We start from the raw sequence: 14145 nt of genomic DNA, 5'->3' as shown, positions 1-14145 counted from the left end.
TTAATCTACTCACATTTATTTTAGGTACAGATGTATTTTATTTTATTTTTATCACTATTTTATGCTTTCTGTTTTTCAAGGTTTTTTCTTTGTTTCTTCCTTCTTTTCTTTGTCCTCTTTTGCATTAATTTTGTTATCATCATTTCCCCCCATCTCTACTGTTGTGAAGATGCACATTATCTCCCTTCCTTCCTTCCTTCCTTCCTTCTTCCTTATTTCTTTTTATAAGTGATTACTTTTAAATTTTAACATGTATACTTAATTAGTGAAATATAATCAATAGTTGTACCCTTATCTGGAGCAATGAAGTTCCAAGACTGATTTCATATCATTGCTCACTTCTTGTGTTATTTTTGTCTACTATTTTAATTCTACCTTGTCTGGCACCCAATGAATTAAACAGTACTATTATTGTGGATTTATGTAGGCAGTGTTTATTTAGACGTATTTAGATGTTAATTCATTTCTTTCTTTAAATTTGCTTCTTTTGCTTACTTCATTTTGTGTTCTATTTCCTTCTTGTAATAGATGAGGAATTCTGTTAGCAAAGTTTGTAGATAGCAAACTCAGTCAGTTTTTCTTTTCCTGAAAGTGACTAGTCAGCCACATTTTAAATACATTAGCTTATATTATAATTATTTTTGATGTTTTTAAATTTTTTGCATCATTATAAAATTACTTTTATTAATCTGACTTAGAATTTATGCTAATGTAATTTGAAGATATTTATTAGTATCTTTAATTAAGACAATTTCAGGAAAACTCTTAGCTTTTAGCATTAGAAATATTTTCTCATCCCATACTTTTCTATTCTCTCCATCTGGAACTTTTGAGGATTACATGTTGAAATTTCTAAATCTTTCTCCCATGTCTCTTAATGTCTCTCTCTTATTTTTAGTGCTTTTTCTGGATAATTTGTCAGATTTTTTGTATCAGGATAATGCTGTCATCATAAAACAAGTTAGGAAGTGTTCATTCATTCCTGAAAGAATTTCTGTAAGAGTGGAATTATTTCTCACTTAAATATTGATAGAATTCACTAGTAAAGCCATCTGTAACTTGAGTCTTCCTTGTGCAAAATTTTAAATTAAAGATATTAGTTTCTTTAACAGATATGGGGCTACTGAGATTTTTTTTCCTTTTTTTTTTTTTCCTTTTGATAAGTTGCGTTTTTCTAAGAATTTCCTCATCTAAGTTATTGCATTTATTGCATAAATTATTCAAATCACTCCCTTTTTATGCTTCTAATGTCTGTGGCCTCTCTAGTCATATCCCTTTTTTCATTTCTGGTATTGAAAATTTGTATTTATCTCTTTTTCTTGATTAGCTTATCTAGGGATTTCCTCAATTTTATTAATGTATTCAAAAATACTAACTTTTGGCTTACTGATTTTCTCTACAGTTTTATAGTTTTCTGTTCCATTTATTTCTGCTCTTTTCAATTCCTCTACCATCATTTTCATTTTCTTTCCTTACTGGACTGACTAGACATTCATTATAACATTTAAGAGGTATGATGATAATGGTTAGCTTGTTTACTTTTGATCTGAGTATGGGGAGGATTTTAATAATTCACTATTAAGTATGCTGTTTGGTGTAGGTTTTTAAAATAGATATCCTTTATCATCTTAAAGAGGATCCCCTCAGTTCCTAATTTTCTAAGAATTTTTAAAACCATTTATAATACTGAATTTTATTAAATTTTTATTGCATTATATTTAGGTATTTATAGTATTTTTCTCCTTTATTTTTATATTGCAATAAACAACATTCATTGATTTTAGAATGTTAGATCTAATTATTTTCCTGGAATTGAATTCAATTTGGTCACTTGCATTATCAATTTCATATATTGCTGTGTTTCATTTTTTTCATATTTTGTTTCATATTCTTACATCTATTTTTGTGGAAGAGTTTGGCTTATAATTTTTCTTTCTTTTAATGTGCTGGTTAGATTTTGATTGTAAAGTTATGCTAACCTCTTAAAACAAGATGAAAAAGGTTTTCACTTTTTTGTTCTCTGGTAGAGATTGAGATTGGTATTAATTTTCCCTTAACTGTTTGGATAATTTACTAGTGAAGTCTTCTGGGCCTGAGTTGGTTTTGGTACAAGTTTTTAGTTTTTTTCTTTAATAGAGAACCATTCAGATTTGCTGTTTCTTGTTTCAGTTTCTGTAGCAAATTTTTCAAGGAATTTGCCCATTTCAAATGAAATTTCAAATTTATTCACATAAAGTTGTTTATAACTTTGTTATCTTTTACAAATCTGTAGAATCTGTATTAATGACCCTTTTTTGATTCCTGATATTGGTATTTTGTGACTTTTTTCTTTTTGTTATTCAGTCTTTCAAAGAACCAACTTTTGGCTTTTGACATCTTTTCTACTGTATATCCTTTTCTATTTCATTGGGGTTTTTTTTTTTTTGCATTTATATTTATAACTTACTTTCTTCTATTTCTATGATTTTTATTTTCCATTATTTTCTAAATTATTGAAATTGATTTGTAGCCTTTATTTTTTTTTTGGTAAATGCATTTAGGCTATATATTTCTCTCTAAGCATGACTTTAATAACATCTACAAATTTTGTTATATTTTATTTTGTTACCATTCAGTTAAAAATATTTTCTAAGTTGTATTGTGATTTTGTCTTATCTTATTGGAAGTTCAGAAGAGTACTGCTAAATTTCCACATACTTCAGGAATATCTAGATATATTTGTTTTGACTTTAATTTCTGTTTATTCAGATAATATACCCTGAATAATTTTAACCATTTAACATTTGAGAGGAATTGCTTTTTAGCTCAGTATCTATCAAATGTAACATAAGTTTCATGTGTAGTTGAAAATGAAATGCATTATTCATTTATTAGATGCAGTGTTTTATATGTTTAAAAGATCAAGTTTATTGGCCTTCTCATTCAGAATACATCTTTACTGATTTCTTCTGTCTGTTTTTTCAATCATTTACCAAAAGGTAATGTAAAAAAAGAATATGTAAAGATCTGCCAATGTATTTATGAATTTGTTTGTTTCACTGTTAAGTCCTGTTAACTTCTGTTATATATTTTTTAATTTTTATTTGCTTATTTGATATTTATTAGCACCTAAAATTTATAATTGCTACATTTTTGTAGTAGATAGACCCTTTTATCATTATGAAATAGGCTCCTTAACTTCTAGTAATAATAGTCATAATAATTGCTAATAATAATCTCTAGTAATTGCCCTAAATTCACTTTGTCTGATATTACTGTATCTACAGTGGCTTTCACTTAGATGGTGGTTGCATGGTATATCTTTTTTCATTGTTTTACCTTTAATGTTTCTGTAACTTCATATTTAGTATTGAATATGGATGTTTTATTTTGCATCCAGTCTGACAATCCTTATCTAACAATCTTTCACACACACACACACACACACACACACACACACACACACACAATACATTTGGATTTAAATTGATGACTTCTTTTGGATTCATTATTGGTATTTTTTTTATTTTATACATTTTGTTACTATATTGTTTTTAGCTACCCCAACAACTGCCACATGCTTCTGTGACTTATTAAATTCTAAAATAAATTAGGGGGGGGGCCTTCAAGATGGCAGAGGAGTAAGACGTGGAGATCACCTTCCTTCCCACAAGAACATCAAAAATACATCTACATGTGGAACAACTCCTACAGAACACCTACTGAACGCTGGCAGAAGACCTCAGACCTCCCAAAAGGCAAGAAACTCCCCCACGTACCTGGGTAGGGCAAAAGAAAAAATAGAGACAAAAGAATAGGGACTGGACCTGCACCTCTGGGAAGGAGCTGTGGAGGAGGAAAAGTTTCCACACACTAGGAAACCCCTTCGCAGGCAGAGACATGGGCTGGGTGGGGGTTGGAATCTTTGGAGCCGTGGAGGAGAGCACAGCAACAGGGGTGCAGAGGGCAAAGCGGAGAGATTTCCACACTGAGGATCGGTGCCAACCAGTACTCACCAGCCCGAGAGGCTTGTCTGCTCACCCGCCGGGGTGGGCGGGGGCTGGGAGCTGAGGCTCGGGCTTTGGAGGTCAGACCCCAGGGAGAGGACTGGGGTTGGCTGCGTGAACAGAGCCTGAGGGGTCTAGTGCGCCACAGCTAGCTGGGAGGGAGTCCAGGAAAAAGTCTGGACCTGCTGAAGAGGCAAGAGACCATTGTTTCCTGGTGCGCGAGGAGAGGGGATTCAGATCACCATCTAAATGAGCTCCAGAGACAGGCACGAGCCGCGGCTATCAGCATGGACACCAGAGACAGGCATGAGACGCTAGCGCTGCTGCTGCAGCCAAGAAGCCTGTGTGCAAGCACAGGTCTCTATCCATACACCCACCCCGGAAGCCTGTGCAACACGCCACTGCCAGGGTCCCGTGATCCAGGGACAACTTCCCCGGGAGAACACACAGCATGCCTCAGGCTGTTGCAATGTCACACCAGCCTCTGCTGCCACAGGATTGCCTCGCATTCCAATTATAACTACCATACCCCTCCTTTCCCCTGGCCTGAGTGAGCCAGAGCCCCCTAATCAGCCGCTGCTTTAACCCCACCCTGTCTGGGCAGGAACAGAAGCCTGAGGGCAACCTACACACAGAGGTGGGGCCAAATCCAAAGGTGAACCCCAGGAGCTGTGCGAACAAAGAAGAGAAAGGGAAATTTTTCCCAGCAGCCTCAGGAGTGGTGGATTGTATCCCCACAATCAACTTAATGTACCCTGAATCTGTGGAATACCTGAATAGACAATGAATCAACCCAAAATTGAGGCGGTGGACTTTGGGAGCAACGGTAGACTTGGGGTTTGCTGTCTGCAATTGACTAGTTTCTGATTTTTATGTTTATCTTAGTATAGCTTTTAGCGCTTGTTATCATTGGTAAATTTGTTTATTGGTTTGGTTGCTCTCTTTCTTTATTATTATTACTTTTTAAATTGTTATTTTCATAATTTTTTTATTCTTTTATTTTAAATAATTTTATTTAATTAATTAATTTATTTATTTGTTTATTTTTCTTTCTTTTTTTTCTCCTTTTTCTTCTGAGCCGTGTGGCTGACAGGGTCTTGGTGCTCCAGCTTAGTGTCAGGCCTGAGACTCTGAGGTGGGAGAGCTGGGTTCAGGACACTGGACCACCAGAGACCTCCCGGCCCCACGTAATATCAACTGGTGAGAGCTCTCCCAGAGATATCTGTCTCAATGCTATGACTCAGCTCCACTCAATGGCCAGCAAGCTCCAGTGCTGGATGCCTCAGGCCAAACAACTAGCAAGACAGCAGCACAACCCCACCTATTAACAGAGAGGCTGCCTAAAATCAAATAAGTTCACAGACACCCCAAAACACACCGCTGGATGTGACCCTGCCCACCACAAAGACAAGATCCAGCCACGCCCACCAGAACACAGGCACCAGTCCCCTCCACCAAGGGGGGCACCAGTCCCCTCCACCTCCCCTACACAACCCACCGATCCAACCTTACCCACTCTGGGCAGACACCAAAAACAATGGGAACTACAAACCTGCAGCCTTCAAAAAGGAGACCCCAAACGCAGTCAGTTAAGCAAAATGAGAAGACAGAAATACGCAATAGATGAAGAAGCAAGGTAAAATCCCACCAGACCAAACAAATGAAGAGGAAATAGACAGTCTACCTGAAAAAGAATTCAGAGTAATGATAGTAAAGATGATCCTAAATCTTGGAAATAGAGTGGAGAAAATAAAAGAAACGTTTAACAAGGACCTAGAAGAACTAAAGAGCGAACAAACTATGATGAACAACACAATAAATGAAATTAAAAATTCTCTAGAAGGAATCAATAGCAGAATAACTGAGGCAGAAGAACAGATAAGTGACCTGGAAGATAAAATAGTGGAAATAACTACCACAGAGCAGAATAAAGAAAAAAGAATGAAAAGAATTGAGGACAGTCTCAGAGACATCTGGGACAACATTAAATGCACCAACATTCGAATTTTAGGGGTGCCAGAAGAAGAAGAGAAAAAGAAAGGGCCTGAGAAAATGTGTGAAGAGATTATAGTTGAAAACTTCCCTAACATGGGAAAGGAAATAGTCAAGTCCAGGAAGTGCAGAGAGTTCCATACAGGATAAATCCAAGGAGAAACATGCCAAGACACATATTAATCAAACTATCAAAAATTAAATACAAAGCAAAAATATTAAAAGCAGCAAGGGAAAAGCAACAAATAAGATACAAGGGAATCCCCATAAGGTTAACAGCAAATCTTTCAGCAGAAACTCTGCAAGCCACAAGAGAGTGGCAGGACATATTTAATGTGATGAAAGGGAAAAACCTACAACCAAGATTATCCAGCAAGGATCTCATTCAGATTTGACAGAGAAATTTAAACTTTTACAGACAAGCAAAATTTAAGAGAATTCAGCACCACAAAACCAACTTTAAAACAAATGCTAAAGGAACTTCTCCAGGCAGGAAACACAAGAGAAGGTAATGACCTACAAAAAAACCCCCAAAACAGTTAAGAAAATGGTAATAGGAACATATATATCGATAATTACCTTAAATGTAAATGGATTAAATGCTCCAACCAAAAGACATAGACTGGCTGAAAAGATACAAAAACGAGACCCGTATATATGCTATCTACAAGAGACCCACTTCAGACCTACGGACACAAACAGACTGAAAGTGAAAGGATGGAAAAAGATATTCCATGCAAATGTCAATCAAAAGAAAGCTGGAGTAGCAATTCTCATATCAGACAAAATGGACTTTAAAATAAAGACAATTACAAGGGGCAAAAAAGGACACTACATAATGATCAAGGGATCAATCCAAGAAGAAGCTATAACAATGGAAAATATTTATGCACCCAACATAAGAGAACCTCAATACATAAGGCAAATGCTAACAGCCATAAGAGGGGAAATCGACAGTAACACAGTAATAGTAGGGGACTTTAACACCTCAATTTCACCAATGGACAGATCATCCAAAATGAAAATAAATAAGGAAACACAAGCTTTAAATGATACATTAAACGAGATGGACTTAATTGACATTTATAGGACATTCCATCCAAAAACAACAGAATACACTTTCTTCTCAAGTGCTCGTGGAACATTCTCCAGGATATATCATATCTTGGGTCACAAATCAAGCCTTGGTAAATTTAAGGAAATTGAAATTGTATCAAGTATCTTTTCCGACCACAATGCTATGAGACTAGATATCAATTACAGGAAAAGATCTGAAAAAACTACAAACACATGGAGGCTAAACAATACACTACTTAATAACGAAGTGAACACTGAAGAAATCAAAGGGGAAATCAAAAAATACCTAGAAACAAATGACAATGAAAATAAGACAACCCAAAGCCTATGGAATGCAGCAAAAGCAGTTCTAAGAGGGAAGTTTATAGCAATACAATCCTACCTCAGTAAACAAGAAAAATCTCAACCTAACCTTACACCCTAAGCAATTAGAGAAAGAAGAACAAAAAAAACGCCCAAAGTTAGCAGAAGGAAAGAAATCATAAAGAAAATATCAGAAATGAATGAATAAAAAATGAAGGAAACAATAGCAAAGATCAATAAAACTAAAAGCTGGTTCTTTGAGAAGATAAAACAAATTGATAAACCACTAGCCAGACTCATGAAGAAAAAAAGAGAAAACTCAAATACAATAGAATTAGAAATGAAAAAGGAGAAGTAACAACTGACACTGCAGAAATACAAAGGACCATGAGCAATTACTACAAGCAACTATATGCCAATAAAATGGACAACCTGGAAGAAATGGACAAATCTTAGAAAAACACAACCTTCTGAGACTGAACCAGGAAGAAATTGAAAATATACACAGACCAATCACAAGCACTGAAATTGAAACTGTGTTTAAAAATCTTCCAGCAAACAAAAGCCCAGGACCTGATGGCTTCACAGGTGAACTCTATCAACCATTTAGAGAAGAGCTAACACCAATCCTTCTCAAACTCTTCCAAAATACAGCAGAGGGAGGAACACTCCCAAACTCATTGTACAAGGTCCCCATCATGCTGATACCAAAACCAGACAAAGATGTCACCAAAAAAAAAAAACTACAGACCAATATCTCTGATGAACATAGATGCAAAAATCCTCAACAAAATACTAGTAAACAGACTCCAACAGCACATTAAAAGGATCATACACCATGGTCAAGTGGGGTTTATCCCAGGAATGCAAGGATTCTTCAATATATGCAAATCAATCAATGTGATAAACCGTATTAACAAACTGAAGGATAAAAACCACATGATAATCTCAACAGATGCCAAAAAAGCTTTCGACAAAATTCAACACCCATTTATGATAAAACTCTCCAGAACATAGGCATAGAGGGAAGTTACATCGACATAATAATGACCATATATGACAAACCCACAGCCAACATCATTCTCAGTGGTGAAAAACTGAAACCATTTCCTCTAAAATCAGGAACAAGACAAGGATGTCCACTCTCACCATTATTATTCAACATAATTTTGGAAGTTTTAGTGACAGCAGTCAGAAATCAGGCTCCCTGACTTCAGACTATACTACAAAGCTACAGTAATCAAGGCAGTATGGCACAGGCACAAAAACAGAAATATAGATCAATGGAACAGTATAGAAATCCCAGAGATAAACCCACACACATATGGTCACCTTATCTTTGATAAAGGAGGCAAGCATATACAATGGAGAAAAGACAGCCTCTTCAATAAGTGGTGCTGGGAAAACTGGACAGCTACATGTAAAAGAATGAAATTAGAACACTTCTTAACACCATACACAAAAAATAAGCTCAAAATGGATTAAAGGCCTAAATGTAAGGCCAGACACTATTAAACTCTTAGAGGAAAACTTAGGAAGAACACTCTTTGACATAAATCACAGCAAGACCCACCTCCTACAGAAAGGGAAATAAAAACAAAAATAAACAAATGGGACCTAATGAAACTTAAAAGCTTTTGCACAGCAAAGGAAACCATAAACAAGATGAAAATACAACCCTCAGAATGGGAGAAATGTTTGCAAATGAAGCAACTGACAAAGGATTAATCTCCAAAATATACAAGCAGCTCATGCAGCTCAATATCAAAAAAACAAACAACCCAATCCAAAAATGGGCAGAAGATGTAAATAGACATTTCTCCATAGAAGATACACAGATTGCCAACAAACACATGAAAGGATGCTCAACATCACTAATCATTAGAGAAATGCAAATCAAAACCACAATGAGGTATCACCTCACACCGGTCAGAATGGCCATCATCAAAAAATCTCCAAACAATAAATGCTGAAGAGGGTGTGGAGAAAAGGGACCCTCTTGCACTGTTGGTGGGAATGTAAATTGATACAGCCACTATGGAGAACAGTATGGAGGTTCCTTAAAAAACTAAAAGTAGAACTACCATACAACCCAGCAATCCCGCTACTGGGCATATACCCTGAGAAAACCATAGTTCAAAAAGAGTCATGTACCACAGTGTTCATTGCAGCTCTATTTACGATAGCCAGGACATGGAAGCAACCTAAGTGTCCATTGACAGATGAAAGGATAAAGAAGATGTGACACATATATACAATGGAATATCACTCAGCCATAAAAAGAAACAAAACTGAGTTATTTGCAGTGAGGTGGATGGACCTGGAGTCTGTCATACAGAGTGAAGTAAGTCAGAAAGAGAAGAACAAATCCCGTATGCTAACACATATATATGGAATCAAAAAAAAAGAAAAAAATGGTTCTGAAGAACCTAGGGGCAGGACAGGAATAAAGACACAGATGTAGAGAATGGACTTGAGGACACGGGGAGGGGGAAGCTTAAGCTGGGATGAAGTGAGAGAGTAGCATTGACATATACACACTACTAAATGTAAAACAGATAGCTAGTGGGAAGCAGCCACATAGCACAGGGAGATCAGCTTGGTGCTTTGTGACCACCTAGAGGGGTGGGATAGGGAGGGTGGGGGGGAGTCACAAGAGGGAGGGGATATGGGGATATATGTGTACATACAGCTGATTCACTTTGTTATACAGCAGCAAATAACAAAACATTTTAAAGCAATTATACTCCAATAAAGGTGTTAAAAAAATAAAATAGAATAAATTAGTACTTTTACCAGCTTCTATACTTTGCTAGGACATGAGAATACTTTTTTTCTACTTCACCCCTGTCATCTGTTGTACTATTATTGTCTTATATTTTCATTTTACCTATATTTAAACTCTGGAAGGCATTATTGTTACAGCCAATACTCACTTAGATTTCCCAAAATATTAATGCTTTTTATTCCTTCTTGAATTTCCTTACTTATGAATCATTTGTCTTCTGCCTCAAAAAAACCTCCCTTTAGTATTTTCTTTACTGTGGATCCACTCTTATTGAGTCTCTGAAGTTTAATTTGCCGAAAAGTGTTTCTTTTTTATTTTCAATTTTGAAGGATATTTTCACTAGATATAGATTTGTAAGGTAATTTTTTTTTTCTATTTTAGTATTTTGAGGGTGACATTATTTTCTGTAAAATGATAATTTACCCCCAAAACACCTAAAACCATGTCTCTCATACAAATTTTTAAAAAGTCCAAGATTTCATTTAACTCCTTAATTAATGAGAAAATCCATAAGAACGCAAACAGCAGGATCAAGTGAGGACTGACTTACAGAGATCTATGATCTCTATCTGACAACACTGATTTGCTTTGCTATGAACAGGAATCATTTGCTGGCCGCAGATGGATTTCACATGAACAGAGACACTGCAGTTTCTTGATTCAAATTCCCTCTTTTCCACATAGTGCCTCCAGATGTCTCTGATCCACTCTGTTTTTGGCTCTTTCATACTTTGCTTTCTACTTCTCCCATGCCAGAGCTCCAAATAAATTCTGGATCCTCTTACCTGTTAGGAGCAGACCATGTGACATTGTAACCACTCTCTTGATTCTTCCTGTACCTACAGGACAGCACCACATTGCTCCCACGATTTGCCAAACGGGGTCATCTCTAAACATCTTTCAAATTTCTTAGGCTATGTCCTGAAAAGTGCAGAATATGCCCTCTGCTTGAGAGTCACTTAAATCTATCTTCGAATGGTAATGGTCTACCACCACCACCTCCAATATTAGTTTCAACTATGAGGTGGGAGAGAGAATCAGGTCACTCATATCTAATCCCCTTCCCTTAATTTTTTCTCTTCTTTTGCTCCACTGACCAGTAACAGGAAATGTTTTCCCTTTCCTGTGAGACAAGAACTTCCCTTATATAATAAACTATTCTTCCTATTCTAGAGCCTATACTTTATTCAATTCTCTGAACTTTGAATCTTAATATGCAGAAACTCAACATTACTATAAGTTTATAAATATCAAATTTGGAGGGGAGCAATGTTTTTTCCCCTCCAAATTGATGTAATTGATATCTGAATTCCTGTTATTTGAAACAAGAAAATATCATGTTTTTCAGATAGAAAGGATTCAAGAAAAGGAGAAAAACTTATTTAGAAGTCAAAATGCAACAGGAGATAACTCAAACATCTTGGTATACATAAATAATCATATATATTTTAATTGATAAATCTTATAGCATATCGTTGAACTCAATATTCATGGGGTAAGAGGGATTATCACCACATGCTCAATTCTAGAAAGGCTTTCTGTAAAAGATTGGCATTATTAGAGGGAAATATAAGTAGCTATAACTATTGCCATTATTTTCCCCACTAACAAGCATCTCTTGCAAAACATGCCAATATTTTAGGAAACCATATTCTGATGTGTCTTGGTTGGCCCTTTTTTTTTTTTTCTTTTTGTGGTTCCTCAAAAAGTTAAACATGGACTTACCATATGACCCAACAATTCCACTCCAAGGTATTTAACCATGAGAAATGGAAATATATATTCACACAGAAACTTGTACACAAATGTTTATAACAGGATTACTCATAACAGAAAAACGTGGAAACAACCCAAATTTCATCATTGAATGAACAGGTAAACAAATTGTGGTATATACATACAATGAAATATTATTCTACAGTAAAAAGGAATGAAGTACTGATACAAACCTCGAAAACTAAATGCTAAATGCTAAATGAAAGAAACAAGACACAAAAGTTCGCATATTGTATGTTTCCCTTTATGTGATATATTCAGAATAAGCAAATCCATAGAGACAGAAAGCATAATAGAGGGGATGGGAGGGCAGAATAGGGAGTGATTTCTCAATGGTTATGAGTTATTTATGGAGCGATGAAAAAGTTTTGAAACTAGCGAGAGCTGGTGGTTGCACAACATTGTGAGTACACGAAATACCACTGAATCATACACTTTAAAATGGTTATAGTATGTGAATTTCACCTCAAAGAAAATTTGTTTTTAAAAAAAGTTTACATTATTGCAACTCTATCCACTAGAGGATGCTGCTTCCATTGAGAAGCATGACTAGTTGTTTTTGGTGGAGTAGAAGGGGTTAGCCTTGCAAAAACATTTTCTGCTTATTTTCCATCTATTTTAGGTGTTAAAAAAAAAAAGTAGCAAATTTTTTCTAGGAAACATTCCTGGAAAAACTATGAATTTGCATTTGAATATACCTCTTCAAGAAAAAAAGGTTGTGAAACATGTGTATTAAGAAAATATTTCTTTCCTTGTGTATAGAAGACCTCTTGGTTCAAAAATTAAACCAACATGAATAAATTGTGACACTAAAGAAAAGGTTAATGGAAAGCATTTCAGAGACTCATATAAAACTTAATGAACAAAGTGTCCAAGCATTCATATAAATACAAAGTTTCAAATACTTTTTCATTATTACTGTAAGTACTTGAGAGAGTCTTGAAAGTGTTTATCCATATTTTCATGAGCACAGTAACATTTAGTTATCCAACTCAGCTCATGTCTTAACTTCTTTCTCTGATTCATGAAATACTTCATCATGTATTAAAATTAATAAAGCTACATTTGTGGAAGTCATATCAGGAATAAAATAATTAGACCATAATCTCCCTGAGCTACTGTGGCTAGGGCTTTTAACAAAGTAACACAGGAAATGTCATGTATCCACATGTGTGGAATATTTATTTTCAGTTCCAAAACCACACTATAAGTTACTCTTCCTACAAAACGGAAGTCTTCCTGCCACCATACACAACAACTTCCAACTGCAGCAGGGAAAAATTAGCCCAAGAAAACAGAGTCCACAAAGTAAATCTGATCCAAAGGGCTCTGGTTAGTACCATACAATTATAGTATTGTACAGCCATTTTTGGGTTAATTTATAAAGTGGGCAGTCAGCCTTTTCCAAAGCATACTAACAGGAAGCAAAGACTTCCTCGGGAATCAGCTGATAAACACTATAAAGACCATGCTCTGAGCAAAATCAGAATGATACTAAGTCCTCTATGAAACAAGAAGCAGGCATATCAGTATAGACAGTTTGGGACAAGACTCAATATGGGCCTGGCAAAAAAAAAAAATTCCCCAAATCCAGAAACATAAGCTTAATCATAGGCCTTTAGCAACATCTGGAAATATACCAGAATCTACTCTATAATCAGTATATAAATCATATATAGATTTTCCTAAGGTGTTTCAATTCAGTCATTCTAAAAACCAACAAATGGAATATCTATTTGTCATCTCCACCAAACAACTTTCAGATATTTTTATGATAGCATATTGGTTTTCAATTGCTGAGTAATAAATAACCACAACATGGTGGTTCAGACATGTTTATTATCTCCCAGTTGCTATGGATCAGGAGTTTGGGGACCGCTTACCTGGATCTTCTGCTTAGGACATCACAAGGCTGTAGTCAAGGTGTTGGCCAGGGCTGAGGTTTCACCTGTTGCCTGAGGTCCTCTTTAAAGCTCATGTGGTCATTGGTAGAATTCAGTTTCTTCTAGCAGTAGAACCCATGGTGGCTTGTTTCTTCAAGGCCAGTAGAAGAGAGTCTTTTCTGCTTCAAGTCTCTGAGTTCACTCTAATGACAGACACATGTCATTTTACATTTGTCCAAACCCACAGAACGTAAAACACCAAGGGTGAACTATAATGTAAACTATGGACTTGGGTGATGATGATGTGTCAATGTAGGTGAATCAGTTGTAACAAATGTAC

The 14145-nt window shown here is 35.7% G+C and overlaps 1 protein-coding gene across 6 annotated transcripts in view; it reads left to right on the top strand.

The window, feature by feature from the left end:
- The window catches only part of CSRNP3 (cysteine and serine rich nuclear protein 3), a gene marked incomplete at its 5' end in the record, with an annotated part of 250330 nt that overhangs the window by 4205 nt on the left and 231980 nt on the right, over positions 1-14145 (top strand). The gene's annotated exons all lie outside the window — the stretch shown is intronic.

This window comes from Balaenoptera borealis, assembly GCF_965194805.1.
Source record: "Balaenoptera borealis genome assembly, chromosome: 6".
Lineage (NCBI taxonomy): Eukaryota > Metazoa > Chordata > Mammalia > Artiodactyla > Balaenopteridae > Balaenoptera > Balaenoptera borealis.
This window is presented reverse-complemented; position numbering and strand designations above follow the sequence as displayed.